Source organism: Canis lupus, chromosome 35 (genome assembly GCF_048164855.1).
Source record: "Canis lupus baileyi chromosome 35, mCanLup2.hap1, whole genome shotgun sequence".
Taxonomy (NCBI): Eukaryota; Metazoa; Chordata; class Mammalia; order Carnivora; family Canidae; genus Canis; species Canis lupus.
The window spans coordinates 18,405,242-18,418,885 of record NC_132872.1 but is presented as its reverse complement, the minus strand read 5'-3'; the positions used below and the strand labels follow the sequence as shown (position 1 = coordinate 18,418,885).

Below are 13,644 nucleotides of genomic sequence, written 5' to 3'. Positions count from 1 at the left end.
TATCATGTTCTTGTTTGATGACCTTAATTAAGCAAGTCATAATGCCCCTCTGAAGTAACCATTTTATAAATTGGAGAATTGAGAAAAGGCTTTTTTTCTTCTTTTAATTTACAACTGGGTTGTTTTGAGGATTGTGTTTGTGCATGTGTATCTGCAAAGATGAGACTGTAAAGATGAATTTTAATGGATGATAGAAGCTCAGAAAAACCTTAGAAATAACTTTGAAATGAATATCTCATAAGTTTAGTAATATGAGGGCACCTATTACACAGTAAATAGTATCAAAAATGTAGTTTCCAATCCAAAGTGAGATTGCCAACTCCTTCCCTGTCTCTTGAGTGTCTCTGGCTGCTTAATCTCTCTGTAACTCCTGACTCTTTCGCTCTTCTTATACTTTACTCTCTGTTTATTTCCATGTTTCCTCTCTCTGTGTTTCTCCTGACTGTCTTTGGTCTCTCTCTGTGTTTTTCTTGTCCCAGGCACCCTCAGGAAGACCCCAAGCCTCTAGCGGTACCTGGTATCATCTCCAACATGTTTATAGATGTGGAGGATTCCCTGGGATATTGAGAAATACCAGAGACGCATTGTTCTACTGTAGTAAGTCCATCAGCATTTACTAAGTGACTACTGTTAAACAGAGCACAGTTGGTGATGCTTTGGGCAAAGAAGAATGAGTTAGGGCATAGCTCAGAAGAAATAAATTTGTAATCTCTTCTCAGTGGGTTCTTGTAGGTTAGACACACTAGCAAACAAAAACAACAAAAGAAAAAGCTGACAAATAATTATGTGGATGAGTCGTGTTGTTTGTGTGCTGCAGAGGCCCAGAGTTAAGGGAGTAGAGGAAACCAGGTGGTATTAATCAGGTTTCCTGCAAGAGTTTAAAATTACGTTTTGAAGTATGGTTGGAAGAAAGATGAGGAAATAGAGGGTAGAAATGAGTAATTTCTGTGGGGCTTGGCCAGTCTGTTGGCTTGCCTGTGAGTGAACCGCTGATGGGAGGGTAGTGAAATAAGAGTGTGAAGTTTCAGCCTACCAACAGCTAACTTTCCTTCAGCTTCCAGTCTTAGAGAAATTCAAGTTATGAAAAGAAGTACAGCCAAGTTGAGACTTTCCATAAACATAAGTGGTATCTGTTGCCAGTTTCAGAATTTATAGTTTAAGGGTGAATTGTGACTGTGAAGTAATAAAGAGGTACCTATGCCATAAAATTAGTATGTGCCATTAGAATATGATCTAGGGATGCCTTTTAAAGATGAAAATGAATTAAAATAGTAAACCAGTATAACAAGTTCATTGTTTTTGTGATAGAGATTTATTTTTGCCTATTTTAGATAGTCCTACCTATGGACATACTATGGTTTTCAGCATTGGAAACCCCTGCTGTGTAACGTTAGGCAGTCTACGGAACACTGAATCTCAGTTTCTTCATATGTAAGCTAATAATGAAAATACCTCAGAATTGTTAACATGAATTAAATATCTTTTAAAATTCTTGAGTGCATGATAGGTACTGCTGGTTGCTCACAGACACTTAAAAAGCATCTTTTTTTTTTTTTTTTTTTTTTTAAAGCATCTTTAAAATAGTTCGTAGAAGTGCCTGGGTGGCTCAGTCATTTAAGCACTGACTCTTGATTTCAGCTCAGGTCAGGATCTCAGGGTCAGGAGATCAAGTCGCGCACGGGCTCCATGCTCAGGACAGAGTCTGCTTGTCCCTCTCCCTCTGCCCTTCCTTCTGCTTGCGTGCTCTCTCTCTCTCTCTCTAATAAATAAATAAAATATTTTTAAAAAACAGTTTGTAAAAGTCTAATTTTCTGAGAGCTTTTTAAAAATAGAAGCAACCCCTAGTATTTAGAAAATGCTAGATATACAAGGAATATTTATAATAAGGGGATGAGATCAAAGAATAACAATGTGAATAACTCAGTACCTGCTACTGACTTGGGAGTCAGAGCTCTCTGTCCCTAGCCCCCCATTCCCTTACCTTTCTTCAACATCCTCCGCCCCGCCGTGCCCCACCTCCTGCCCATTGCTAAATGTGGAGCTTAATACTTCTTTGTTTTTCTTTATAGTTTTCCCCATATATATGTTTCCTTACATTGTTTTTTTTGTGTGTGTTTTTGAATATTATATAAAAATACAATGCTCTGTTATGCAATATCTGTTATTGTTGCTCAGCATCATGTTTGAGACTCATCCTTGCTTATACTTATTTCATTTATGGTCACAGTTGTAGTTCACTGTCTAAAAATACTGCAGTTTATTTATCCACTTTCTTTTGTGGCCATTTTAGATTGTTTCCAGATTTTATATTATTAGAGATAAAGCTGTGAGGTAAAATTCTTGGGAATTTTGTTCATGCCCCTTGATGTACATATTATTTCTCTAGTATGTATGTTCAGGAGTATAGCTGCTGGGTCACAGGGTATGCCCAACCTCAGAACTCTACTACAAGAAAATGGCAAATGAATTTCCATAGAACTTGTTACGTTTTATACTCCCTCTAGCTGGATGTTAAGTGTTCTAATAGTTCTTTAAAATGCCTAGATTTTTGTTGAAAGAATTTTGTTAAGTTGCCAAATAACACCATCTTAACAATAAACCCTGATGAGCTGTTTTTTAAAATTAGTTTTATCCTTTGCAGCAGCTGCTTTTCTTTGTCACAGTTTTCCAATTGTCACTTGTACCTTTTCTCAAACCCACTGAAGTCAGACATCCTGAAATAGCTGAGTGTGTTTGCTAGCTAAGTTTTTTCTCCCAAGAAAACCACATCATAATAATGTGATGTTCTCTTATGTTAAATGAAAATTGTTAGCTGTTCCTGACTTCTAAAGACAGTTTGGGCAGAGAAATGTACACATCTTTTACTGATTTCTTTTTTCCTTAATTCGAGTTGAGACAGAAAAAGAGTGACCCACAGAGGACTGTTTGCAAGCTGCAGTGGCTTAACCTGTGTTTTGTTCTGCATTGCTAACCTCCCCAAAGCCTGGGTAAATGACTCTGCTTGTATTTGCCACTCTCTCCCCTTTTCTGACCTTCGCCCACTTCTGTTTTTCTCAGCCAATGATTCTTTTGTATCTGATTGTACTGCTCTGCTCCATTCCAGTTTCCATATCATATTCTTCCAACCTCAGACTCTGTACTTGGTGGTCCATAGTCTTAGTTGCTTGATCTCAATATCGTGCCTATCATCAGACTTGTTGCCGTGCTCCATCACATTAATTTTCTGAGGTTTTCCAGGAGTGTACCAAGATCTAGCCAAGTGTGTCTGGTACTTAGTTTTTATTAGATGTTTATTGAATGAAGAAAGGAATGATGTAAATGTCTAAAAGCACTGAAATGCCTTTTTGTTGCTTAGAAATACTAATTTCCCCAAATGCAGCGGGCCGGGGTCACATAGTTCTGCCCATGGGTAGCTTTTTAAACCATAACTAGTTATTTCTTCTTGAGCTTCACTCTGATTTTTTGAAAAATGAGAGTAGTAGACCAGGGATCTGTAAGATTCCTTTTGACTCTAGCATTTTGCATTCTGTCTTCAGTTGAAATGAAAATTAGTTTCTCTCTGGATGTCTAGGCACCATTACAGGCCTGAATGCATCTACCTCACCGGGCTTGAGGCCCATGACTGTGTCACAGTAACCTGTCACTCACTGTCTCCCATAACCACAGCAGGTGGGGCATACATTGAACTTTCCCTTCCTCTCTTTGTTATTTAGGGTTGGTTTGTACTAGAGAAACAATACATTTCTTGTTCTCTGTAAAAGTGTATTGAAAACCTTTGGCTTCCCAATTTCATTCCCCCAGCTGCCTAGGCATTGTTTAGTAGAAAACCTTGAGTTCTGCCTCATTGCTCCTCCTCCTCCTCCTCCTTCACCTCCTCCTCTTCCTCCAGCCCCACAACTGTCCAGGGCAGTTTGTCTTACCCTTTGTTATTTGCTATATAATATAATCCCATGTCTTTTCTCATAGTCCAGTTACCATCTTTGCATCAGTGTTGATTTTTACTGTTGGCCTTTCCGTGCTTCAGTGGGTCTGTGTTTATCTAGTGCTAGAAGCAGCAAGGTGTCCATTCCTTTCTCCTGTGGTTTCTCTGGTAGGGACTTCTGAGCTCCAGGTAGATGGCAGGTTGAGGGCCTGAACTCATTCCCTTCCTACTTTCACTCAGTCTTCCCATAGCTATTGCGTGGATTCTATGTTACGGGTCCAGACTTCATTTTGAGACTGCCTCTGAACTCTGTGGATCAAAGGCAAAAGGCACCAGAGAGCAGACTACATGGAACAAGGGACACAAGCTCTGTCTTAGCTTTCTATAAATTGTAAACACTGTGTCACTCCTGAGGGTCCTGGCCATAGACCTGTGTATTTGACCATGAACCAAGATCAAGTAGGCTCTTTGTGGCTTTTATTTCAGGAATGCAAAACAATGTAATCTTATCTCAATGTTACAAATCTGTTCTGTGAAAAATCCTGCATAAGTCTGGCAAATTTTAGGTTAAGAGAATAAGGCAAGAGAAGAATTTTGTAACCGAAAAAAAGAGTAGAAGGAGGAAAACTTCTTTAATGAAGGATTTATTTTTAGTAACATTAACTTAATTCTAAATCAGATTTGGAATTAAAAAATCTTTGTAGGTTTTTTTTTTTTTTTTTTTTAATGTTAACTTACTTATTGCTGAAAGCCCAGTTAACCACCTACCTACAGCCTCCATACACATAAAAGACTCAGGATTTACTGGGCTGTCCTGCCACGAAGAACAAGAAGCCAGACTATCTGTGATAATTCACCCCTCCTAACTGCTTACTTGGCAAAACTCTACAAAAACACATTATGCCAGATGTTTTATTCTCAAAAGAAACAGTTAATACCATCCTATCTCTAGAGGAACAGATTATGTTTTGTTCCTCGGGAATGCAAGGAAACATCTTTTATGCTTATAAGGGGAAAATGGGAGAAATTACCTGACATGAGAACTTTACTGACAGGAGAATACTTACTCGAACCAGTCTTAAATTGTGTCTTTGATTAATGTAAGAGGTTTGACCTGTAAAGTATTCACATTAATATTTTAAATTAGTAGTTATAAAAGTCTCTTTTGTAGTACTAATTCACTTAGTATTTTATTAATTTAGACAGGCTTGAAAGTGCCTCAGAAAACCTACAGTACTCATTTAGTATTCTTGTTTTAGTTTAATGGTTTTTTAAAGAAAACTGTATATTCTCTAATGATTAAATTATAACAGATGTTAAAAATACACAAGTTGGATTATCCTTAAATATAGTAGAAAATTTATAAATATATAAACATTTGATACAGAATTTTCCTTCAGAAGCTAGGAAATGCAAATACAATTATTACTGATTCTGCATTGAATGGGCTTAACTTGTAAGAGGCATTTAAAAAAAAATTTTATTGGAATTCAATTTGCCAACATATAGTATAACACCCAGTACTCATCCTGACCAGTGTCCCCCTCAGTGCCCATCACCCAGTCATCCCATTCCCCCACCCACCTCACCTTCCACTACTCTTTATTCGTTTCCCAGAGTAGGAACCTCTCATGTTTTGTCACCCTCTCTAATTTTTCTCACTCATTTTCCCTCCTTTCCCTTATAATCCCTTTCTCTATTTGTAAGAGGCATTTTTAAATGCTAAAGTGAGAATAAACTTTGAACTAATGTTTAATTTTTAATGTTGTGTTACATCTGTTATACAGCAAAGTTAGTAATACACATAAAAGTAAATTCAAAGTTGGGCTTTGTGTAATTATGTAATTATACAAAATATAGATTTATCTATATTACTGAAAAGTGTCTTCTTAAAATAGTTCTGAATAACTTCATTCGAATGTAGGTGTTGCTGGAATAAGAATATTCATTTTGTCTGGTAGTTCATATCTGGTTCACAAGAACAGTGACATGTTCAGATGAGTCTCATTTTGAGGAAGAAGAAGTGATTTTTTGTTTTCGTGAAGTTAATTTCCCAATATATTACCATGCATTATCTTAGCTGCAAAATCCATATTTCTGGAGGGCTAACTAGGTTTTATTGAATCTGAAAAATAAATCACTGAGTCTTTTTTATAAAAACTGTGGAGCAGAAAGTAGAGGATCTGCACTTTTTTTGTTTCTTCTTGCCTCGAGAAATCAGGACTCCTCAAGGAAGCTCACCTGACATCATAGTGTTGTTAAAGGTAACAAATATGGTTTTCCTCTATATTTCTCCCACCGAATCTTACTTAGAATCTGTATGTTTCTGTTTTGCTTAGCCAGTGAACACTTTACTCCCTTTTCCCGTGATAGCCAAGCCCCATGTTTCATTTGAATCATGGCATCATTGCCCTTAGGTTAAGGTTTGTTTTGAGCTTAGAAAAATGTTGGCCGCTGTTTTCATCCATTTAAAGTTATTTGCTGTTGCTTAACCATTACACTGGTTAGATGGCAGTCTAACTTCTGCGAGTCTCAAGCTGCCCTGTAAACAGCTGCTCTGTATTGTGTGTTTCATCAATTAATAACCTGCATTTGCTAAGAGCCACTCTGGACCTAGGGAAGGTGGCGCTCTGGAGCTCTTGAGTAGTCAGAGAGCTAGATCTCAAGGCCAGGTAGGAGAAGTGGGTCTGATTTTCTCTGAATGGAGTCATCCAGTTAGCTATGCTCTCGGGATTAAAGCTCATCAAGACAGCCATTCTTCTGCTCTTACTGGAGCTTACTCAGGGATCGATTTGAGTACCTTTTTTTTTTTTTAAAGGTTTTATTCATTTATTCATAGACACAGAGAGAGAGAGAGGCAGAGACACAGGCAGAGGGAGGAGCAGGCTTCATGCAGGGAGCCCGATGTGGGACTCGATCCCGGGTCTCCAGGATCACACCCCAGGCTCCAGGCGGCGCCAAACCGCTGCGCCACCGGGGCTGCCCATTGAGTACGTTTTTGAGTACGTTTCTTTTTGCTTCAAACTTCTAAAAGCATTTCAGAGATTTTTGTTGATCTATTGGAAATTATTTGCATTTAAATGGTCTCAAAGACTGTTTTCATTGAAAGGTTCTGGCTCTTTTACTCTTTGTACTTATTAAGGATGGTGAAGTTGTGATAGGATTGTGTTCTACTTATTCCTCTACATTTTTCTAGACACTTTTTAATTTTTTAAAAGATTTTATTTATTCATAGAGACACAGAGAGGCAGAGACACAGGCAGAGGGAGAAGCAGGCTCCCTGCAGGGAGCCTGACCTGGGACTCGATCCCAGGTCTCCAAGATCACGCCCTGGACTGAAGGCGGCGCTAAACCACCGAGCCATCCGGGCTGCCGGACACTTTAAAGACCAATAGGGATACCCACCCTTCTTCACCCCCTTGTTTCCAGTTAGACTTTACAGCTACAGTGGGGATGAACCGTGGACAAGTTACAGGATTTGAATCTGTGATTTTCAGTAGGATATTTTATATTGAAGACTTACTGTCTATAATTAACAGGCCAGTAATGATTGATGATGATGTGGAAGTGTCTGGAGTGGAGGTTAAAACAATAAGAGGCCAAGAGTCACGGATTTAATATAATCATTTGAGACACTAATAGAAGAGGGTCACAAGGAAGTTTGTGGTTCATGCTGTAGGAAATTAAGAAATTTGGAGAAGAGATGTTATTCTGCCCATGATCATATTTGACCTACATGGAGAAGAAGACAGGAGGAGCATTTTAAATAAGGGATCTCTGGGCAAGCAGTGAGAGGCAAGGAAGTACCCAAGTGCTGGGAGCTAGGCCTTGAATGCATCTTCTAGGATACAGAGAAAGGCAAAGAAGTTTGGAGCTACATTGTGTGTGTGTGTGTGTGTGTGTGTGTGTGTGTGTGTGTGTGTGTGTGTATCTGTCTGTGTTGGGGAGAGAGAGGGTAAGGAGAGGCAGGGAAGACACAAAAAAGATGTTAATGCCAACCTGAAGAATTATGTTCTGAGAGTAAACTGTGAAGTGTCCTTGAAGAGTTCAGATTCAGGGAATGAAAGGCTCAAAACATGCTTCTGGATAAGTCTACTGATAGAGATTAGTGGAGAGATTATCACTTAGAAGCTACTGTAATCATCTCTTGGGGTGAGGGAGGTACCAAAGGGCTTGAAGAAGGATAAAAATACATTTATGGTTTAAAAAAAATATTTACTAAGTATGTGTAAAATAACGTACTAAATATTCATAGGATATGTGAGGCAATCAAGGGGTTTCCCATATTATCTATGTCTATTCTTACCATCCTATGAAGTAGATACAAGCCTACTTTTCTAGATGAATGAGCAGAGGCCCTTGAATTAAATAGCTAGTGGTGGTGAAAATCCATTGCCAAGCCTATCACTGCTAGGTCCAAGTCTCTATGCTGCTTGCTCTGACTCATGAAGCATGGAAATGGAGAACAGATGAACATTTTATCCCTTATTTGATTTTTATCCTTTATTTGGAATTATTAAATGGATCCAAATTGGGACTCTGTTCATGCATATTCTTATATACATAATTGTTATGTCTGTCAGTACACCTGAGTTTGAGTTTGATACAGATGTTATTGTAGATTAGACAACTATGTCTCCATCACAGCATAAAAGAAAATACTATTTTCTGATAATTTAGAGAAAGCTGTCAGTTGACAAAATTTGGGTCATTAATATATTTTATATCAATGAAGAACAAATAGGATGAGATTATATTTTATGTTTCCTACCAAATAGTAATTTTAGTATACAAGAAGTGAAATCAGTGTCCTAGAATAAAAATAATAGGATAAACTGGAATATTTAGAAAAGAAGAATTTTGGTCAATTTGTTTATTGAAAGTTAGCTAGAAGACGTTTAATATTTGTAGATCATTGCAGAAATGTTAGTACACTGAATTTCTTATTAATAGTATGGTCAACTTTATTTCTTAATGAGAGGATGATCTTGGTGTCATCAGTCTAATGATTAATAACTATTTTACAGTTTTATATATATATATATAACTGTAAACTATATATATAGTTTTACACACACACCATGTGGAAGGGTTGGAGATCTGAAGAAGCGTAGGTACTAACATCTACTGAATTGCTCACTATCAACACTAACATCCTCTTTACCTCCTGCCTAAGACTCCTGAGAGATGTGTTTTTGTTTTAAATTGATGTTAGCTTGTTTTTATAATTTGTCACTTTATCCTAGAAACAGTTTCTCAAAAAATGTGGTTAGTTGTGTTCTGGTTAAATGAGATTTCCATATATATTTCAGATTGCTGTTTCATCCTCACACTGTGCTAATGTGAGGACCTGTCTTGTGGGACCTTTTTCTTTTTGATTCTCATTTTTATTTCTCTTTGTATAACCTGCATTTCTTAAAGCCAAAATAGTTTTAAGTTCACAAATAAGAAGCAGCTGTCTGAAATATGTTCATTGACTCAGCTGAGTGTCTGCAGTTGCCCAACAAAAGTTATTTGATTTGGGTAGTGTAAAGAAATAAAAATAAGCATTCAGATTCAATTTTGGCTGCTGTAGTAAGAACTTCTGTTTGTAACTTGGAAGTTTTGAAATCTACAAGTAGTGTAATCTTATGTTGAAACTTGGAGAGATTTGAGTCTAAACACTACTGAGACTGCTAATAAGAGAGCTTAAATGATAATATGCCTCCTATTTCTTTTAATTTATTTCTTTGATCCTCAGAGGAAAACGTTGAATCTTCATCTCAAGATTGACCTGACAAGAGATACATCTCAATATTGTTCACAAGATGAAAAAAATTGTAATTTTATGTGTGTGGTATTTGGCAAAAAGCAATGCATGCTTTTAGTTCCTCAAAGAAAATCAATCCAGAGAATGAATTGGACAAAACCAGAAGCATATTGAGAATGATGCCCCAAAAGACTTTTAGGAACTGTAAAATTGAATGCAGTGGTGTAAAACTATTCACACATTTTTATTAGAACCATATAGGACAGCAAACTGTTTCGTTAAGATACTGTTGCTGTAAATATTTAGGGAGAAAAAGGGTGTTGATAAGTCTCTGGCATTAACTAAATATCCATAACGGAAGAATGTATTAAAGAATAAATTCTGTTGCACTTACAAATCCAGGTTAACTTTATGATTCTGTTTTCTGAGATCCTTTTCTTGAAAATCATGTATCTTCAAAGTTTCTGCTTGTGACTATTTATCCTTGATAGGTACAAAAGATTAATATGGTTGGGGAAAGTCCTGAACACCAAATTATGACCATTGATAAAACTCCGTATTAAAACTTAGAAAGTTGGAAATGCTACTTCCTGTTTGATGATGTTCAGATGAAATGTCTCTTGTCTGGAATGTTGAATTGCGAATGAGACCAAATGTCTTGGAGTCACTTTTGTGAGACCTTAAGGATCTCTTCAGCTTAGCTCCCCAAGTATAAAATAAGTATATTAATTTTGTTCTGTACTCTTCTGTAACTCTTACGATGGGTTACTTGAGAAAGATTGTCCTCTTAAGTCACAATTTGAAAAGTAAGTATGAGGAGAATTTGACCTAGTGGTAGAAAGGTCCTAGCTACTTTATAGACATAGGATAAAAAGTGGTGTTTTGAGTTAAAGGGGATCTAAGATAATATGGCTGCAGTTTTCAAGCATAGTTGAAGGTGGCATTTTATTGAAAGAACCTAGGTTGAAAATGTTTTGTAGTCTAGGTGTAGAAACTTAAACTTCATGGACAGTTTGCAGTGATTTTGAATCTGTTATGCTCTCCTACTACCCATTTCTCAAGCTGGTGTCCCCTAAGAATAAGGTGTAAAGTATTTTGGAGGTTGAAGTTGGGATGGTATGAAAGGGCATCTGGAACAGAGGAGGAATACAGACTATGGTGTATTCTTTTTGCTATTGAAAAGTGCTATAGTGTGTTGGAATATGGTGTGGCAAGTAAATTAAACCTTTCCAGGAGAATATTACAGTCTTGTGAAAAATTCTCTCATATGTCTGGATTCCTCCTTAGTTCTTATATATTGTTTACTCTTTTCTTTCAAGGCTATTGTCAAGGCAGTGCGTGCTCAGTATATTTATTGTGAATGTTGAATGACTGTTGGTCATTTTAATGAAATGAATTTAATGACATGAATTTTAATTAAATGAAATTTTTGTATTTTGTGAAGAGTGTCAATGATTTGCTTTGTGTCTTAAAAATGTTAAATGAATAAACTTCAGTTGCCTTTAGAAATGTTACCTTTTAGACTTTCTCAGTGATGAATGAAAATGAAAAATTAACATAGGGATAACTTTGTACTGGTTTCAGCTCTTTTATCTTGAACAAGTTCTGCGACCTTAAGCAGATTTCCTAATTTGGACTTCAATTTCCTCCTCTTTCAGTGAGTTAAATTGGATAATCTTTAAAGTTTGTTCTAACGCTATAAATCTTTGATTTTGAGTGAACAACAAAGTAGCAGTTCAAAATAAGTATGAGTATTCCTAAATCAAGTTAGATGAGTTTAATAAGAGAAGGAGACACATTCATTAAATTTTTAGCAGAATTTTGATTAGGAAGAAAAGATAGAGAAAACATTCCTTATTGTAGAAATGGTGCAGAGAGTTGCAGAGTAGCAAAACCTTGTGTGGGATGTTGTGACAATGAGATTTGTTTCATTAGAGCAAAGAATTTTTTTAGGGTAAGACAGTTTTCATGTTCTGTAAGAGCTCAATTTCTGATAAAATGGCCATTTGAAATCTGGGGTTTTGGGGTATTTTTTATTTTTTTATTTTTATTTATTTATTTTTTAAAGATTTTATTCATTTGAGAAAGAGCACAAGCAAGGGGACAAGCCTACTCCTGCCGCCTGAGTGGGAAGCCTGGCACAGGGCTCAATCCCAGGGCCCCGAGATCACAACTGAGCTGAAGTCAGACATTTGACCAACTGAGCCACTCAAGCACCCCTAAAATCTATTTTTAATAAAGTTTTATTCTATATAAAGTTTTAAAAACCCACATTTTTGCTTCCATACCTACCTATATCCTTCAACCTCCTGCCTCTCCAAACCACAGGAATCATATTATTCATTTCCTCTTTAACTGAGTTGTTTAGTTTCCTCACAAAATTCAAAGTATAGCCAAAAGTGAAAAATTTATCAGGCTTTTGGAGAATGAAAATAACAAAAGGTCAAAATGTGTCTGCTTTATATTTTCCTTTTTACAGATTGCTCTTGATAAGAAGAATAGATTATTAGTAAAACCCATTTGTTTTTCTTAGAAATATCTCTCATTCAGGGTGATGTTTGTCTACTTGTCTACTATTAACTTTGAGAAATTAGCATAACATATTACAAGTAGAGCTATTTAAAAATCAAGGAACCTATTTGTTAGATACATATCCTCTAAACATGTACCTTTTCCTTATTGGTAGTTTTTCTCATCTGAAAGACTCAGAACATTTGTGTAAAAGTGTAGTTGTCTTCAATAAGTCCTCAAGTATTCATTTATGTTGGAGGACAGAAATGAACTGCTTTTTATAGAGTGGTATGGCCACAAAATGTATAACAAGTTAGTCATTCTTTCTTTTGGAAAAAAAATGCATTCAAACTTACATATGATATAATTTGACTAAAATCACTAATAATACTTGTCATGATACATTTTTCAGGGAAAAAGAGCCTGTAAGTAAATCACTTATAATGCCTTAAAAATTGGAAATGAGTATTAGAGGAACCTGAAAATAAGGCATTCTTATGTAAATACCTTTGAAAATTCTCAGACTGTGTAAGTAATATTAAAAACTGTGCCTGTTGATTCTACTTGATTCTTTTAATAATTACCAGTAATGCCTTTGATCCCAGAAGGTGTATCTGAGTGTTCTTTCAAACACCTATATTGTGTAATTCCTAAGTCATTATTTCACTACCCTTTTTAATTTTTTACAAATTATTCTAAGCTTATGATAATAAGACAAAAAGATCTCCTTTGTAACAATTTTAAAGTTAAATTATTTTGGAAGTTTCAGACTAGAAATTCACTACCCTTTTTAATTTTTTACAAATTATTCTAAGCTTATGATAATAAGACAAAAAGATCTCCTTTGTAACAATTTTAAAGTTAAATTATTTTGGAAGTTTCAGACTAGAAACCTTTGCACTAAGTAATGACTTTGGGACTCTTGACATTTAGCTGGATGACTGATCCCAGTGTATAGCTGCCAAGTAAAGGGAAGACATTGAGGCGTGCAATGCGTAGAATTGCTTTGACTCACTCTCGTCCGCTGGCAGTAGTTGCAGCCTGGCGGCAGCAATCCCAAATCTGTACACTTGCATGTTTGAAAGCTGCTTTTCTTAGGCTCCCACAGCAGTTTGTATAGAGGAGGAGCCAAAGTAAGATGTCTACAGAGACTTTCTCAAAAGCAATTCACTCATAACCTACAAAGAACTCCTTTTAGATTTGGCCCTATCACTACGCCCCACAGACTTCTATTAAAGCCTTTGCTGGAGAAGTAGTGTTAGGAACAGGCCTGATAAGTTTTGCTGTGTTGAAATCTCTTGTAGAGTGTTTCAAGAAATATAGCTTTAGAATAATTTAGAGCTGGAAGGGCCTTTCCAGGGCCAGATGGAGGGAACCAGAGATTCAGAGGTTAGGTGATTTAGCCAAGGCATGCTCTTGCTTAGAATCAGTATTTGAATCCAAGTTTCTCTTTCTCTTATGA

General features: G+C 36.4%; 1 protein-coding gene across 14 annotated transcripts in view; it reads left to right on the top strand.

Moving 5' to 3' along the window:
• Positions 1-13,644, top strand: part of BBX (BBX high mobility group box domain containing) — a 271,116-nt gene that overhangs the window by 124,184 nt on the left and 133,288 nt on the right. For 4 of the 14 annotated variants that reach the window (XM_072811929.1, XM_072811922.1, XM_072811927.1 and 1 more), the window contains one exon: positions 480-597. The exons of the other annotated variants lie outside the window; for them this stretch is intronic. The gene's annotated coding sequence lies outside the window, so the exon portion shown is untranslated. The remainder of the gene's footprint in view (positions 1-479; positions 598-13,644) is intronic. 14 annotated transcript variants of the gene reach the window in all.